Below are 15,762 nucleotides of genomic sequence, written 5' to 3' on the forward strand. Positions count from 1 at the left end.
TCCCGTTGCAGCAATTTTACGATCTACGGAAGTGCAATGGTAGTTACTCCCTGGGTTGTAACCTTAGCTCAAGGCTGTATTTGTCTGCAGTTTTGTTATCTTGGCAGGGTGTCTGCTAATCTGGAAAACTGGGAATTCTCAGGGAATTTGGACGCAACTGAAAAAATCGGGGGGGGGAGGGGGGGGGATTGTCAGGGAAATTGCCAAAAAGCAGCTGAAGTCTGGGAAAATCACAGACAAGTGCCATGATGGCATGCAGCAAATCGTGAGCGCTGATCAATGCGTTGGAGTGACCACGCCGCAGCAACAGTGCCACGAGTAGCAGTTCGCCAATATGACAAGCTCGCAGGCAGAAAATGGGTACAACTTGCTTTGACATGCTGTCTTCCGCGAGGAACGTCAAATACGGTGTGCTTTTGCGCACATTATAAACAACCCTTGGGCGGGCAAAATTAATCCACAGACTGAGCACGGTGGAGTCTCTCATGATCATTGTTGTCTCGTGATGTGAAGCCACGAATTATGTTATGGAGGCAGAAAAGTGGGGCACTCTCACTAATCAGTGACCTTTAAAGGAGCCCAGAAACCCATCCAAAAGATTTTCTGTTTCTGGCGAATTACAAAAGGACGTAACTTGACGTGACAACTAGCACAAAAAAATTCTCTGTACGCAGTATTTTTCTTGGAATAAAACGCCCCAACCATCGGCGGCTGCGTTCCCACTCGACTCGCTCTGCAGGCCGAAACGAGGAGGAGGATTGTGATGTCATCGTGGTTACAAGAGAGACCGCGCTCAAATCGGAGCGCTTTGCACACTTTTTTTTTCTTTTTCGTTTCTGCTCCCAGCTCTCTCTATGCATCCATCGAGTAAATCACTTCACATGGTGCGTTTTAGCAGTCAGGTTAGCAGCTTTGTTTGAAAAATGCTCGTGACTGAAGCGCTTTCTGTGCTCCTTTAACAAAAAATTAAGAGGGTCATAATTGAGGCGCAGTACGGGGTATTAGTGCTACACGGCTACGGGGGCTACAGTGCGGTAGACACCCTGCTTGAGCATTTTTTTTAGTCCCTCTAGTGCCAGTTTTCCGTCCAGAAAGGAAACCATACACACAGCGTGCTTCGAATATTACTTTATTTTGTATAGGCATTTCTGCAGTACTACCCCACTGCAAAGGTTATGACGGTAGGGTTACACATGTTAAGGGTTCTCGTTAATGGTTTCGTCCTGTGATTTCGTTGATGGTTCTCTGAACAGACCTCAAATCTTTGCACATGGTTTGCTTACATTTCGACCACCGTAATATGAAACATGATCATGGTACCTCAAATTAACGAATAAACGTGGAACAATGTCAACACCAGTTCCCTCACACTACGCAGACCATATGACACAGACTGCAGCTGGCTGCTCTGGAAAACTATCTGTGTTGTATAAAGCTGCATTTCTCTGTTGATTTGAATACTCCCCATCAAAGTATGTCCACTGCTGTTTTGACTACCAGATCATATTCAGCTAAAATATATATTCACCTGAAAAAGTTTCTGGGTGTGTTGTGGTGGGAGTTGGAAAAGTTAATGGCTTCAGGAAGAATCCATGAAGAAACATACTGTAACACAGTCAAACAGACTACAAAGAAATGATGGTGGACGACGACTTGGGAGGAATGCAACTGTTGACGCAACTTGATTTGACGTGACTGAAGCAATGTCCTCAGGTTGGAAGCTGCCAATATATTTCGAACAGAGTAATAGAGATCAGTTTGTCTCTTTCCGATATGTCTGCAGAAATATCGACCTCACACTCTGCCCTACTGCATCTATGCAGAACAGAACACGCTATCGTAATAAGATTTAGTAAAAGTACACAGTCACGATTCTTTTCTGGCATCTTATAGGAAGTTCGAAACGAAAAGATGAACAATACAGACGCAAATTTTGCTTTGATGACTGCATAACTGGTGCACGGCTGACTACATAACATCGCGACTAACGCTCTGGGGGAATGTGTGTCCTGGGCCGACTACTAAGAGAACTGTGCCGACAAATGTCCGACAGCGTCTCAGGAAAACCCAGGGAAAGCCCCAGACAACACAGCCGGCACCGGGATTGGAACCCGGGTACCTCCACCACGGCTCCACCACGCAGCGTAGTGTCATGTGGCCAGTCTTAACAGGTAATACAGAAGCAGAGTGAGTATGATGGATTACATGATCCGGTGGAGAAGCCAGCGTGACCTCTCTGTGTCCAGCCATCCTATCTGCAACGCAATAATATCTTGAGAGCTGACAGACTATACGTCTTTTCCCTCACAAGTACACTTTACCGTGGCTGCGTTTCTTTGCAACGAGAAATGGCCGCGGCTAAGCACAACTAGGAATGACATAGACACTTACTCATCAAACGCCCACAAATTAACGAATGCGACAAGCTCAGGGAAAAGAGGTGCTGACGCCAGGAATCGACCCAGGTTCGATTTCGGGCGTCAGCACCTCTTTTCCCCGAAGTTGGTTGAGTTTGTGCGTTTCATTATTAAACCCGGGTAGCCCTCGGGCACAAGGGTAACCCGTCACGTGACCAGACGTGGTGGTGGTGGAGGTAGTGTTCAAAGGGCTTGCCATTCTCGGCCTCACAGAGGTGGGCAGTGTCACGACTGACGCCCTGGGGGAATGTGCGTCCTGGGCCGACTTCTAAGGGGACTGTGCCAACATATGTCTGAAGGTGTCTGAGGAAAACCCAGGAAAAACCCCAGTCAGCACAGCCGGCACCGGGATTCGCCCCGGGTACCTCCCAGTCTTGACGTGACATGGCCAGAGGGTGACAACTCTTGGGTAGAATTTTTGCCCAGTGGACATGCGAGTTTCGTTCTGCACGTGGTTTTTTAAAACCGCTGTAGGACAAATGTTTCCATGCAGGATTGTCGCTTTTCAGCAAACGTAAAAAATAACGCCACTGCTGCTGTCATATTTTGCTTTCTTCATTCCGTACATGACTGCAGCGCCGTCACAATAAGCCCACTTTTAGACACATTTCCGTCTCCTTGTTTTCCCTCTAGGACTCAAGTACGCGAGTTTCGTTTTGCATGTGGTTTTTTAAAAGCGCTGTAGGAGAAATGTTTCCATGCACGATTGTCGCTTTTCAGCAAACGTAAAAAATAACGTCACTGCTGCTGTCATATTTTGCTTTCTTCATTCCGTGCATGACTGCAGCGCCGTCACAATAAGCCCACTTTTAGACACATTTCCCTCTCCTTGTTTTCCCTCTAGGACTCAAGTACGCGAGTTTCGTTTTCCATGTGGTTTTTTAAAAGCGCTGTAGGAGAAATATTTTCATGCACGATTGTCGCTTTTCAGCAAACGTAAAAAATAACGTCACTGCTGCTGTCATATTTTGCTTTCTTCATTCCGTGCATGACTGCAGCGCCGTCACAATAAGCCCACTTTTAGACACATTTCCCTCTCCTTGTTTTCCCTCTAGGACTCAAGTACGCGAGTTTCGTTTTCCATGTGGTTTTTTAAAAGCTCTGTAGGACAAATGTTTCCATGCAGAATTGTGGCTTTTCAGCAAACGTAAGAAATAACGTCACTGCTGCTGTCATATTTTGCTTTCTTCATTCCGTACTGACTGCGGCGGCGCCACAAACAACCCATTATTCGACACATTTCGGCTCACGTGTTTTTCCTCTAGGCCTGAATAGGCATGAAGTACGCGGGTTTCGTTATGCACGTGGTTTTTGGAAGGCGCTGCAGGACAAATGTTTCCATGCAGGATTGTCGCTTTTCAGCTGACGTAAAAAATAACGTAACTGCTGCTATCATATTGTAGTTATTCATCCCGTACATGACTGCGGGGGCGCCACAATCAACCATTATTCGACAGGTTTCGGCTCACGTGTTTTTCCTCTAGGCCTGAAGTAAGACGGTTTCGTTATGCACGTGGTTTTTCGTCGTTTTTGGAAGGCGCTGTAGGACAAATGTTTCCATGCCGGATTGCCGCTTTTCAGCTGACGTAAAAAATAGCGTAACTGCTGCTATCATATTTTAGTTTTTCATTCCGTACATGACTGCGGCGGCGCCACAATCGACTCAATGTTCGACACATTTCGGTTCGCGTGTTTTCTCTCTAGACCTGAAGTATGAGGGTTTCGATCTGCACGTGGTTGTTGCAAGGTGCTTTAGGACAAATGTTGCCATGCAGGATTGTCACTTTTAAGTTCGCGTAAAAAATAACGTAGCTGCTGTTATCATATTTTAGCTTTTCATTCCGTACATGACTGCGGCGGCGCCGTAATCAACCCAATCTTCGACAGGTTTCGGCTCACGTATTTTTCCTCTAGGTCTGAAGTAAGAGGGTTTCGTTATGCACGTGATTTTTCGTCGCTTTTGGAAGGCGCTGTAGGACAAATGTTTCCATGCCGGATTGCCGCTTTTCAGCTGACGTAAAAAATAGCGTAACTGCTGCTATCATATTTTAGGTTTTCATTACGTACATGACTGCGGCGGCGCCACAATCGACCCAATATTCGACACATTTCGGTTCGCGTGTTTTCTCTCTAGACCTGAAGTATGAGGGTTTCGATCTGCACGTGGTTGTTGCAAGGTGCTGTAGGACTGTAGGACAAATGTTTCCATGCAGGATTGTCACCATTGTCACTTTGAATTTCGCGTAAAAAATAACGTAGCTGCTGTTATCATATTTTAGCTTCTCATTCCGTACATGACTGCGGCGGCGCCGTAATCAACCCATTCTTCGACAGGTTTCGGCTCACGTATTTTTCCTCTAGGCCTGGAGTTAGACGGTTTCGTTATGCATGTGGTTTTTCGTCGTTTTTGGAAGGCGCTGTAAGACAAATGTTTCCATGCAGGATTGTCACTTTTCAGCTGACGTAAAAAATAGCGTAACTGCTGCTATCATATTTTAGTTCTTCATTCCGTATATGACTGCGGCGGCGCCACAATCAACCCATTATTCGACACGTTTCGGCTAACGTGTTTTTCCTCTAGGCCTGAAGTAATAGGATTTCGATATGCACGTGGTTTATAGCGGTTTATAGAAGGCGCTGTAGGACAAATGTTTCCATTCAGGATTGTCACTTTTCAGTTCCCGTAAAAAATAACATAGCTGCTGCTATCATATTTTAGTTTTTCATTCCGTACATGACTGCGGCGGCGCCATAATCAACCCTTATGCGACACGTTTCGGCTCACGTGTTTTTCCTCTAGTCCTGAAGTAAGAGGGTTTCGCTATGCACGTGGTTTTTGGAAGGCGCTCTAGGACAAATGTTTCCACGCAGTATTGTCCCTTTTCAGCTGACGTAAAAAAAAAAAAACGTAACTGCTGCTATCATATTTTAGTTTTTCATTCGTACATGACTGCGGCGGCGCCACAATAAACCTATTATTCGTCACGTTTCGGCTCACGTATTTTCCTCTAGGTTTGAAGTAAGACTGTTTCGTTATGCACGTGGTTTTTGGAAGGCGCTGCACGACAAATGTTTCCATTCAGGATTGTCTCTTTTCAGTTCCCGTAAAAAATAACGTAGCTGCTGTTATCACATTTTAGCTTTTCATTCCGTACATGACTGCGGCGGCGCCGTAATCAACCCATTCCTCGACAGGTTTCGGCTCACGTATTTTTCCTCTAGGCCTGGAGTAAGACGGTTTCGTTATGCACGTGTGCACGTGGTTTTTCGTCGTTTTTGGAAGGCACTGTAGGACAAATGTTTCCATGCAGGATTGTCGCTTTTCAGCTGACGTAAAAAATAGCGTAACTGCTGCTATCATATTTTAGTTCTTCATTCCGTATATGACTGCGGCGGCGCCACAATCAACCCATTATTCGACACGTTTCGGCTAACGTGTTTTTCCTCTAGTCCTGAAGTAAGAGGGTTTCGCTATGCACGTGGTTTTTGGAAGGCGCTCTAGGACAAATGTTTCCACGCAGTATTGTCCCTTTTCAGCTGACGTAAAAAAAAAAAAAACGTAACTGCTGCTATCATATTTTAGTTTTTCATTCGTACATGACTGCGGCGGCGCCACAATAAACCTATTATTCGTCACGTTTCGGCTCACGTATTTTCCTCTAGGTTTGAAGTAAGACTGTTTCGTTATGCACGTGGTTTTTGGAAGGCGCTGCACGACAAATGTTTCCATTCAGGATTGTCTCTTTTCAGTTCCCGTAAAAAATAACGTAGCTGCTGTTATCACATTTTAGCTTTTCATTCCGTACATGACTGCGGCGGCGCCGTAATCAACCCATTCCTCGACAGGTTTCGGCTCACGTATTTTTCCTCTAGGCCTGGAGTAAGACGGTTTCGTTATGCACGTGTGCACGTGGTTTTTCGTCGTTTTTCGAAGGCACTGTAGGACAAATGTTTCCATGCAGGATTGTCGCTTTTCAGCTGACGTAAAAAATAGCGTAACTGCTGCTATCATATTTTAGTTCTTCATTCCGTATATGACTGCGGCGGCGCCACAATCAACCCATTATTCGACACGTTTCGGCTAACGTGTTTTTCCTCTAGTCCTGAAGTAAGACGGTTTCGTTATGCACGTGGTTTTTGGAAGGCGCTGTAGGACAAATGTTTCCGCACAGGATTGTCGCTTTTCAGTTGACGTAAAATATTACATAGCTGCTACTAAAATATTTAGGTTTTCGTCATTCCGTACACGACTGTAGCGCCGTCAAAACACTCCCACTTTTAGACTCATTTTCCTCTCCTTGTTCCCTCTAGGTCCGAGGTATGAGATTTTCGTTCTGCACGTGGTTTTGGAAGCCACTGTAGGACAACTGTTTCCTTGCAGGATTGTCGCTTTTCAGCTGTCTTAAAATATTACGTAGCTGCTGCTGTCATATTTTACTTTCTTCATTCCGTACACGACTGCAGCGCCGCCAAAATAAGCCCACTATTCCACACATTTCGTCCCTCCTGTATGGCGCCCCTCCTAGCCCGCCATACCTCCTGTTTTTTCTCTAGGTTCGAAGTATAAGAACACGTGGTTTTCAGAAAGCGCTCTAGGACAAATGTTTCCTTGCAGGATTGTCGCTTTTCAGCTGGCGTAAAATATTACGTAGCTGCTGCTGTAACATTTAAGTTTTCTTCATTCCGCGTATACGACTGCAGCGCCGTCACAACACTCCCACTTTTAGACTCATTTCCCTCTCCTTGTTTTCCCTCTAGGTCCGAAGTATGAGTGTTCTGCACGTGGTTTTGGAGCGCTGTAGGACAAATATTTCCTTGCAGGATTGTCGCTTTTCAGCTGACGTAAAATATCACGTAGCTGCTGCTGTCATATTTTACTTTCTTCGTTCCGTATACGACTGCAGCGTCGCGAAAATAAGCTTTGGAAGGCGCTGTAGGACGAATGTAGGACGAAGAACCTATCAAGTTGTCGAACGGGCTAGGGTGAACAACTCAGGCCCTTGGACCGCTTTTTGGATGCGAAAATGAGTGGGTTAGCTGAAATTTAGTGTGAAATTTAGTGAAAATTTAGTGAAATTTAGCTGAGTGCGAAATGAAATTACAGAAATTTAGCTGCTGCTGTCATATTTTACTTTCTTCATTCCGTGCACGACTGCAGCGCCGCCAAAATAAGGCACTATAAGGCAATAAGGTATTGAGTCCTTTTGGAGCCTGCATAACAAGCAGAGCACCCATACTCACCTGTATGCTTCAATTATTTATATAATAGAGAAGTACATGCATGAAAAAATATCACACTGCGCCACAGATACTTTAAGTAAGCTTTTAATGAAAGTAAAAGTTGCAAATGCATTCTACTTATTTCTGTTTTAGCCTTTCTTTCTTCAACCTTCTTTTGTGCTCGGCCTTGAATGAAATCACTGTTTACCTCACAGAGGTTATTTAATGCAGTGTTTGTTGCTGCATCAACTACATTTCAGCTGCACAAGAGTCTCACAGGTCGATTGAATCCAACAAACATGGCACGGAGCTGGCTGGTCGGGCAGATTTATCCTCTTGTGAGGTTCTATGCATGGGCGAGATGGAATTCAAAATAACTGTAAAGAAATAAAAAAGTTCTGCACTGTACTGACTCATTCTTGCTGGTACAAGGTTGCCCATAAAACAGGTTGAACAAGATCCATGACGAAAACCCGAGACTGGGAAAAAGACGAAAACAGACGACACAACACAAAGTCTCAAAAACCACCAGCTCGCTTGCTTTTTAACCATTTTATCTTCCACCAGCTCGCTTGCTTTTTAACCATTTTATCTGCAGGTTGAACAAGTCACCATCACTTGTTAACAGAGTGTCCTCCGGGAGCTCACCGAGCCAGGGGCATGCAAACTTTAGTACTGCCATTGTCTTTGACACACTCGTAGCTCCAGGAAATACAAGCTTTTCAAACAACAACAGAAAGTGTAACATATGCCGAGACGGTCACAGGTTCTGTTGAGACAGCGAAGAGAGAAGAAGCCAAGATATCTGACCTTCACCATACCAGCAGAAACAGAATCGAAGAGGTCAGAGGGCACTGTAACAGAATATCTCACGTGGGGTGATGGATCACCCTCAAACATTGCACGTTGGTGGTTCACAGTTGCTGTAGAAAATTCAATATTGCAGACACCAGGCAGCGTGGCTTTCAAATCTACACAGGACGATGCAGCATTCCTCTCTTCTTGTTCTGTCCTTGTTTCTGGTGAATTCTTTAAATCTTCTTTTATAGGGCCTTATTCTGAATTCTAGCCCACTTGGGAGAAGGTGATGTGTGATGAACTGGTGTCCAGATATATAGGTTGGGTAGCTTAAAAAAAAAAGAAAACTAAAGATGAAGACTTGGGCCGTTCTTCCAGAAACTTTATCGTGGTGTGAGAGTTGGTGACAAAGTCTGATGCATGAAAGTGCAGTTTCAGTTTTTCACATGCTATGTACCTTAAAATCGAAGTTATTCTCGAGCTCGTGGAGTGCGTGCTGCCCATGTTGGCTGATCGTCGTCGTGCGATTGTGTCGAACAGCTAGTGTGGCGTGTGCGGAGAGGAGGACATGAAGAGGACTTTGATCTAAGTGGTGTTGACATAGGTCACCTTGGTTAGCTCGAGCTTTTTTTCGTTCATCTTTGATTGCAGGCTGTAGCTCGGGCTTTTTGAAAGTATGTCTTTGGAGATGATCCAAGATTGCACATGCACTGCCAGACAACCCGTGAAGAGTTTGTCGATCGTATGAATGGAGGATATAGGTCTCCAGTTGGTCACTATTCATGGGTCTCCTTTCTCTGAGGTGAGCACAGTTCATGATAGCCTCCACTCATCGGGCATTTCTGTGTAGTGGAGGCATGCCTTGAAAATGGCCGCAAGGAATTTGCACTCTGGGTCTACACATAACCAGTGCTTGTAGGTGATGCGATCGTCGCCAGGTAAAGTGTTTTTGCATCGCTTTGCCTTGCGGAGCACCTCCTCTGGAGTAAAGTGGCTCAGATAGACGGTACTGCTGCGTCTTTGGCACGGGAGTGGGGTGTCCAGGGGAGCTGCTCTAAACCCCCATGTGGTGGCAAAGTGGGCTTTGATTCTCTTCTGTTGCGATGGAACAGGTTGGGGATGTTTATTTGGTGATGGTACGGATCCGCCGCCTTTGTCACTGGTTGTTCGCAGCTTGTTGGATGGCAGCGTCTCTCAGTATGGAAAGGAATTTTCCCAGCTCTCCGTGTGCGGATCCAGGATGTCCGCTGTTCATGTAGATTGGGCAAATGTTGCCTGTGGGCATGGGTGATGAGAGTGGAACTGCAAACACAAAACAGGATATCAGTTCAAATTTATATAATATCTCTGATTTTTGATTATTTATGGCCTCCCCATAAGGGGAGTGGGCCGATCCCAGAGGTACTGCAATACCGGGCCAACCCGTGGCAGAGGTGAAGCAAGCTTCAAGCACTCCGCCGCATTCCAAAAATAAGTTTAATATCTTGAGTCCAAATAGGACTCGTATCAGATATTAAGCTGATAAGAACAGATACTACACTTTGATCTTAGCCAAAAGGCCGAGAAGCGATAACGATAAATTTGTGATAATTGCACGCCATCAAACCTTACGTGTAAAATCTTCGGGTGAGCGGCCGACACCCTACATAAAGATACTATCCATGGCTACAAATGCGACAGCCTACCCTGCCAATCCAGCAACAATTTCATGTTTCCTGCTTGTTTACTGCTCAAATTATTTTTATTATTATCGTATCCTCATGTATATACCATTTTACCAACGTTCAGTAGACCGAGTAGGCCTGGCATCCATATTTGTGCTATATCTATTGTTATGTTAGCACTTCTTACGCCATCTGTTGCAAATCGCCTCCGTGGAAACGAAATGTTATTCCGCAGTAAAAAAGGAAAGAAAGTAAATAAATTAGCTGCAATTTTTTTTTTATAACGACAATATCTTCGGATGGCGGATGCCTTATTTTAGGATAACCATGTGTCGACATACCGCAAGATATGTCAAATCCCCGCATCACCGGTATCACCTCAACTAGCTCGTCCATGTACGTCGACGTAAGCGTATAAAATTAGCAGCATTAAAAATAAATTACTGTTACACGTGCACCAGCCGTTCAGAAGTCATCCGCAGACGAAGCTACCGCCGTGAGCAGACGACGCCGGCGCAAACAACGACAACGCCATGTTGGAATCCATGATAGCAAAACCCCATTGGAACTGTGCGAACGTGACCACCATAATGTTGCACAGCACATACACATCGTCCTGTATATTTGCAGCAAATAAACTCTGGGCTTTCGACTGCGCCATTTGGTATGCATCATTTTCCTACTTTCTGCGCTTTGGCCACTGTACGGGTGTATTTGGAAATCAAGGATTACGACAGCTAGGCTCTATATCTTGATCAATCTGTCACTCTCCTTAATATCAGGCTACAATAACACCGCCCTTACGTGTATGCTATGTGTGAGCGGACGAAAATGTGTGACCGTCACTCCAAGAAAAAAGTTCGATTATAAATCTTCAAAAATGCTTCAGAATCGTCCCTCCCGAAATGAATGGAAATGAAACAATGGGCGAAAGAAAATGACACGTGAAACCGAGCGCTGCTGGAGCCGTGCTTTCACTGGGGTTGTCGTACCAGAAAATGCGTGTTTTCCATCGAGGCTCCGTCAATTGTTTTACTTTGGAATATTTAAAGGTTGCTCAGAATCGTCATGGAAAACCATGTACCCAGATTTGTCACTGCTCAACTCGAGTTTTAGTGCCTTCCCGATCGTGCCACAGATATCCAATAACTCCTGCAATTCTCCTCCGCTCCCAGCCATGATAATATCATCCGCATACATCAAGCCCCGTATGTTTTGTTTCCATTCTTGCCCATTTTTCTTCAACGAGATATCAAAGCCTATTCCTACCTGTTCGAGTGCTTTTTCTAATTTTCTAATGTATAGCATAAAGAGAAGCGGCGAGAGCGGACATCCCTACCGGAGTTCTTTCTCTGTCCTTATATTTCCGGTCCTTCTTCCTTCCCAAACTGCCACCTTGTGATTTTTATAGATTGCCTTTAATCATCTTTCCATCTATTCCAACGTTCCCCAACTCGTTCCACAAGATGTCATGGTCCACAGAGTCATATGCACCCTTAAAGTCTAAAAATCCTCTCCATTACCTGCATCGAGACAAACAGGTTGTCCCGTAGACGCCTCCCTTGACGAAAACCATTCTGTAGCTCTGCTAAGATTCCCTCTCTTTCCATCCAGCCCTTCCTTTGATCACCTGCATTGCTATTCTCTATACTACAGAAGTAACGGTTATTGGGCAATATGAACCCACGCGGTTCTTCTCCCCTTTACCCTTATATATCATAGTAATTCTACTATGTTTCCATTGTGACGGTATCTCTCCGGTGGTAAGCTTGGTGTTGCTTCTAAGACACACTTACTTTGTGGCCCAAGTATTCTTATTAGCAATATTGGATCGCCATCCAGGCCAGTTGCGGTTCTTGTGAGTACATTTTTAATTGCGCTATCCCATTCTATATCTGAGATGACAAATTCCTCGAGGTTCAAATTCCTCCGACAATTTTCCTGCGGGTGAGCCATCACCCGCTCCTCACTAAGCCTGGTTCCATCGCCCACAACCGGGTATTGCCTGCTCTGTGTGTGCCTTCCCAGCTCTTTAACGTGGTCCCAGAATTTCCGGGCAGCTGATATGTCCTTTTCACTAATTTCTTTTAGCCAGTCCAACCCCATTTTAGTAATTCTTTCATGCACTAGTCTGACTGCCTTTTTCTTATACTCTGGGTATTGCGCCCGCTTTTCCTCTATCTCGCCTCACAAAGAGGTCGCTCCTTTAGATTTACTATGCTCTCTTGCTGCTGGTTTTCTCTTGTGTATGGCTTCTCGTACTTCATCATCCCATCATTTCTTTTTTTACATTCTTTGGGCTCCCCCTGATGTTTCTGCTTGGCCCCACTGATTCCTTCGATCTTGTTCCCCAACATATTCATAAACCGTTTATACGACATTTCTGCGCTTCCCTTCTCTGCTAGTTCCTTTTCCATTATTTTTGCTATTTCTTAGAATTACATGTCACTTAGGTTGGTCCGATCCCTGTAGGCCTTCCTTTACCTCACCTCGCTTCTCATGGAAGTACAGCATTACCCTGTTGAGATCTGCATTCGCGCAGTTCCAACCAACCAACCGCGCAACCTGCATTCGCGCCACGGAGTTTTATATTCCCGTCGACATCAGACACTAGTCAATCGAAGAATGTGAGTTTCCTACTTCCCATGTAATTTCTCCCTCTTCGCGCTAGTGTTCGCTACAACAAGCCAACGCTTTTTCTCAAAATTCTAAGAGCATCCAGCCTTTTGTATCAACAGTAATAGCCTTTTGTATAATAGTTTGTCAGGCAGTCTTCCATGAGGGACGTTGAATGTGGTGTGCCGTGCTTCATGATTTCGGCGCATGTTCAAGAACCCTCAGGTGGGAAAAATTAATCTACAGACCCGATCTCCTCTCTCGGCCCACACGAGGTGCCAGGGTCAGCAAAAACGATGTGATTGGCTAATCTCTCTTTCACGCATCAATAAACACCCGGGCTGCAACACCTGTGCAGGAAGCACTGGGAATTCTTAAAATCGTCTATTCGATCCTCCGTCCTGGATCATAGGAAGGACAGTAACCTGTCCTTTAGGATACGATTTTGTAGTTAGACTCCGTACCGTCACTATCAGACGCATCATGTTAGGAATGCACAAGGCACGCTGACAACTGTCACAAGCTAAAGAAGGTGCCTTCTTCAGCTTTTAACTTACACAGCTACCTTCTCCAGAAGAATGCGCAACTTTTTGAGGAATGTAGCTTTGTAAGTTCCTAAGGAAAGGAATGAAAAAGATGTAAGGAAAGTTGCTTTCAGAAATTTGTGCCTAAAGGTCAACAGTACTGATGCAAAACAGGACATGACACAAAGAGATGAGATGAGACAGCGCCTTGTCCTGTGTTTCTCTCTTGTGTTCCATAGCTTTGCGCTTATCCAAGATGAATATTGATAGCTTATGGGTCTCAAAACAATAGCTTCTGCATAAGTTCTGCAGTTTTCTCCAGCCTTATAAGGTGTCTTTAGGTACAGTATTTTGGATAATTCTTTGCACTGTCAGCGTTTTTCAATTTTGAAATTTATAATTATGCCATACGTGGCCTTTGACACTGGGCTTCACTTAACTATACGATATGTTATGGTGATTATCCCTCATTTGATAGCAACATATTGCACGGTCGTGGCCACTGTTAACCAATCTCCCGTTTCCATGGCCTTGCTCCGATAAGCGCTCGACTACTGGAGAACAGTGGAAATAGCAATGGACCGGTCGACTATCGCTTTGTGCAGTCGGTTGCAGGTATGGTATAGTTTACTAACACCTGCAAGAACAAGGGTCCAAGCGCAATGAAAGAACCCCAGGAAATCATTCACACAAGTCTCCGATAAGCAGTTTTCTTTCAGTGCGCTTGAGCTGTTTTTTTCCCCACATGTTCACAACAAGTGATACAATGCCAGCACCCGGCCATCCCCAAAATCACAACTGACCGGTCCAATGCTGTTTTCGCTGTCCCCCGATTGTCGAGCGCTTATCGGAGCGAGGCCACAGAAACGGGAGATTGGTTAACGGTGGCTACGACAGTACAACATAGTTGAGGAAGACCGTAAAATCTTTCAACCAGAAAGCACGTAGGTATGCTCACATACATGTGCCCCCCCAAGGGATTCATTTTCTTTCTGCTGGTGCGCATAACTGCGTTAAAATGGATATCATTCGCGAATTTGCATGGGTGTACCTCACTATGCGACGTCTCCAACTCTGGGGCACATTCAGACGCAGACACTGAAGCTGCCAAATTTGCCATGTTCACAAAATACCCATGTGCAGGCCCTGATTTAAAAAATACCTTACACAAGAGTGACTGTTGTCTTAGGAATACCCTGTTCGGGCGTTCCTTGATGTCCTGATTTCTTGAGTATCTATTGAGTTTGTGGACTGGAAGAATTGCAGGGAAATACACAAGCCTGTCCATGCATCCTACTATTACGCCAGCTGTGTTCAGACACTTACCTCCCAGAGTTCTAGGAAATAGAAAGCAGTGAGGCAGAAATCAACAAAGAGGGTGCGCTGTCACGCTGTTTCGTCCTATTGTGCCGCTACTTTTACACTGAATTTTGTTTTACATTAGCAGAACCATTCCAATAAGTAGTCCCAAACTCCATGGGACCGAATAAGTTTTCCCCCGAATAAATAGAATGTTTCTTTTCGTCGACCACTACGTCGTTATGTACTTGTATGTGAAACACTCTAATCGTCAAGATTAAAATTAAGTGTTATTGTGCTCGAAAGCGATTCCGCGGAAACCATGCTTTCGGTTGTTGTCGTGCAACAATGCTTGGCATATCCATTATCCTCACGTTGTGGAACACATTATACACCGCTAGTTACATAAATTACTCAGAGTTTTTACACGCGAAGTTCTACACAAGCCACAGACCGTGCAATGAGTATGTGTTTCAGTTGACAGAAACAACGCAGTTGGGCGTTGGGCCACGCCATCGACTACTTCCGAGAGGTACTGAGAAACAACGCGTCGTACACATCATCAGATCACACAAAACACTAAAAGAATGCATATTCAGGCAACTTCAAGACTCACCAGCTCTTGTCAACTGCAATCTACAGTGGATGTGCACGCCTCTACTTGACAAGGAGACACGCTACAAATTTAAACATGGCGGTAAGAAAGATCTAGTTTAACTGCTCTTGGTTGCCAGCTGTCAAGTCCGCACTCCCCATTTCCCCTGGAAGATTAGGATTAGTGATAAATGTGAAAGGGGCAAGGTGGAGCGGTTCGGAGAAGGCATAGAAACCTCTAATTTCTGTGGGTGAAGGTATGCAGCGGTCAGAAATTCACATGTGCCAGCGTGCACTTTTAAAAAATGAATGGCATTCTCTATAGTTGAAGCGGTCTGAGAGGTCGGGCGTAGAATTTACTTTGGTGGCTCTTAACTAAATTACGCAAATTACTAATTAATTATCTCGCTTCATTTTAATTAATCAGATTAGTTTAATTAATTATTGTTCTTCGTTCGGGTCTTCCTGCCATGTAAAAAAGGAAGTCAAGCTCGTGTATTTATTGCCTCTGGCTTTTTTTTTTTCTTTTTTTCATTTCCTCCCCGAATTCCAATCACGTATCAATCATCAATTGGACTCTTCCACTGAGACCTCACAAACTTCGCCCACGTGTCAGGCTTCTAAACAGGG

At 44.8% G+C, this 15,762-nt stretch overlaps 1 long non-coding RNA gene and 1 other non-coding gene across 2 annotated transcripts; both read right to left on the minus strand.

The window, feature by feature from the left end:
• Nucleotides 1-7,840: 7,840 nt before the first annotated feature.
• On the minus strand, nucleotides 7,841-15,511 carry LOC135396761 (uncharacterized). The gene is made up of 2 exons (XR_010423524.1): nucleotides 15,155-15,511; nucleotides 7,841-9,737 (listed from the first exon to the last, which is right to left on the minus strand). It is a non-coding gene; the product is annotated as an uncharacterized LOC135396761 (long non-coding RNA).
• On the minus strand, nucleotides 9,815-10,006 carry LOC135399360 (U2 spliceosomal RNA). Its single transcript, XR_010424250.1, has one exon. It is a non-coding gene; the product is annotated as a U2 spliceosomal RNA (small nuclear RNA).
• Nucleotides 15,512-15,762: the final 251 nt, after the last annotated feature.

The sequence above is a fragment of the Ornithodoros turicata genome, chromosome 6 (genome assembly GCF_037126465.1).
Source record: "Ornithodoros turicata isolate Travis chromosome 6, ASM3712646v1, whole genome shotgun sequence".
Classification (NCBI taxonomy): domain Eukaryota; kingdom Metazoa; phylum Arthropoda; class Arachnida; order Ixodida; family Argasidae; genus Ornithodoros; species Ornithodoros turicata.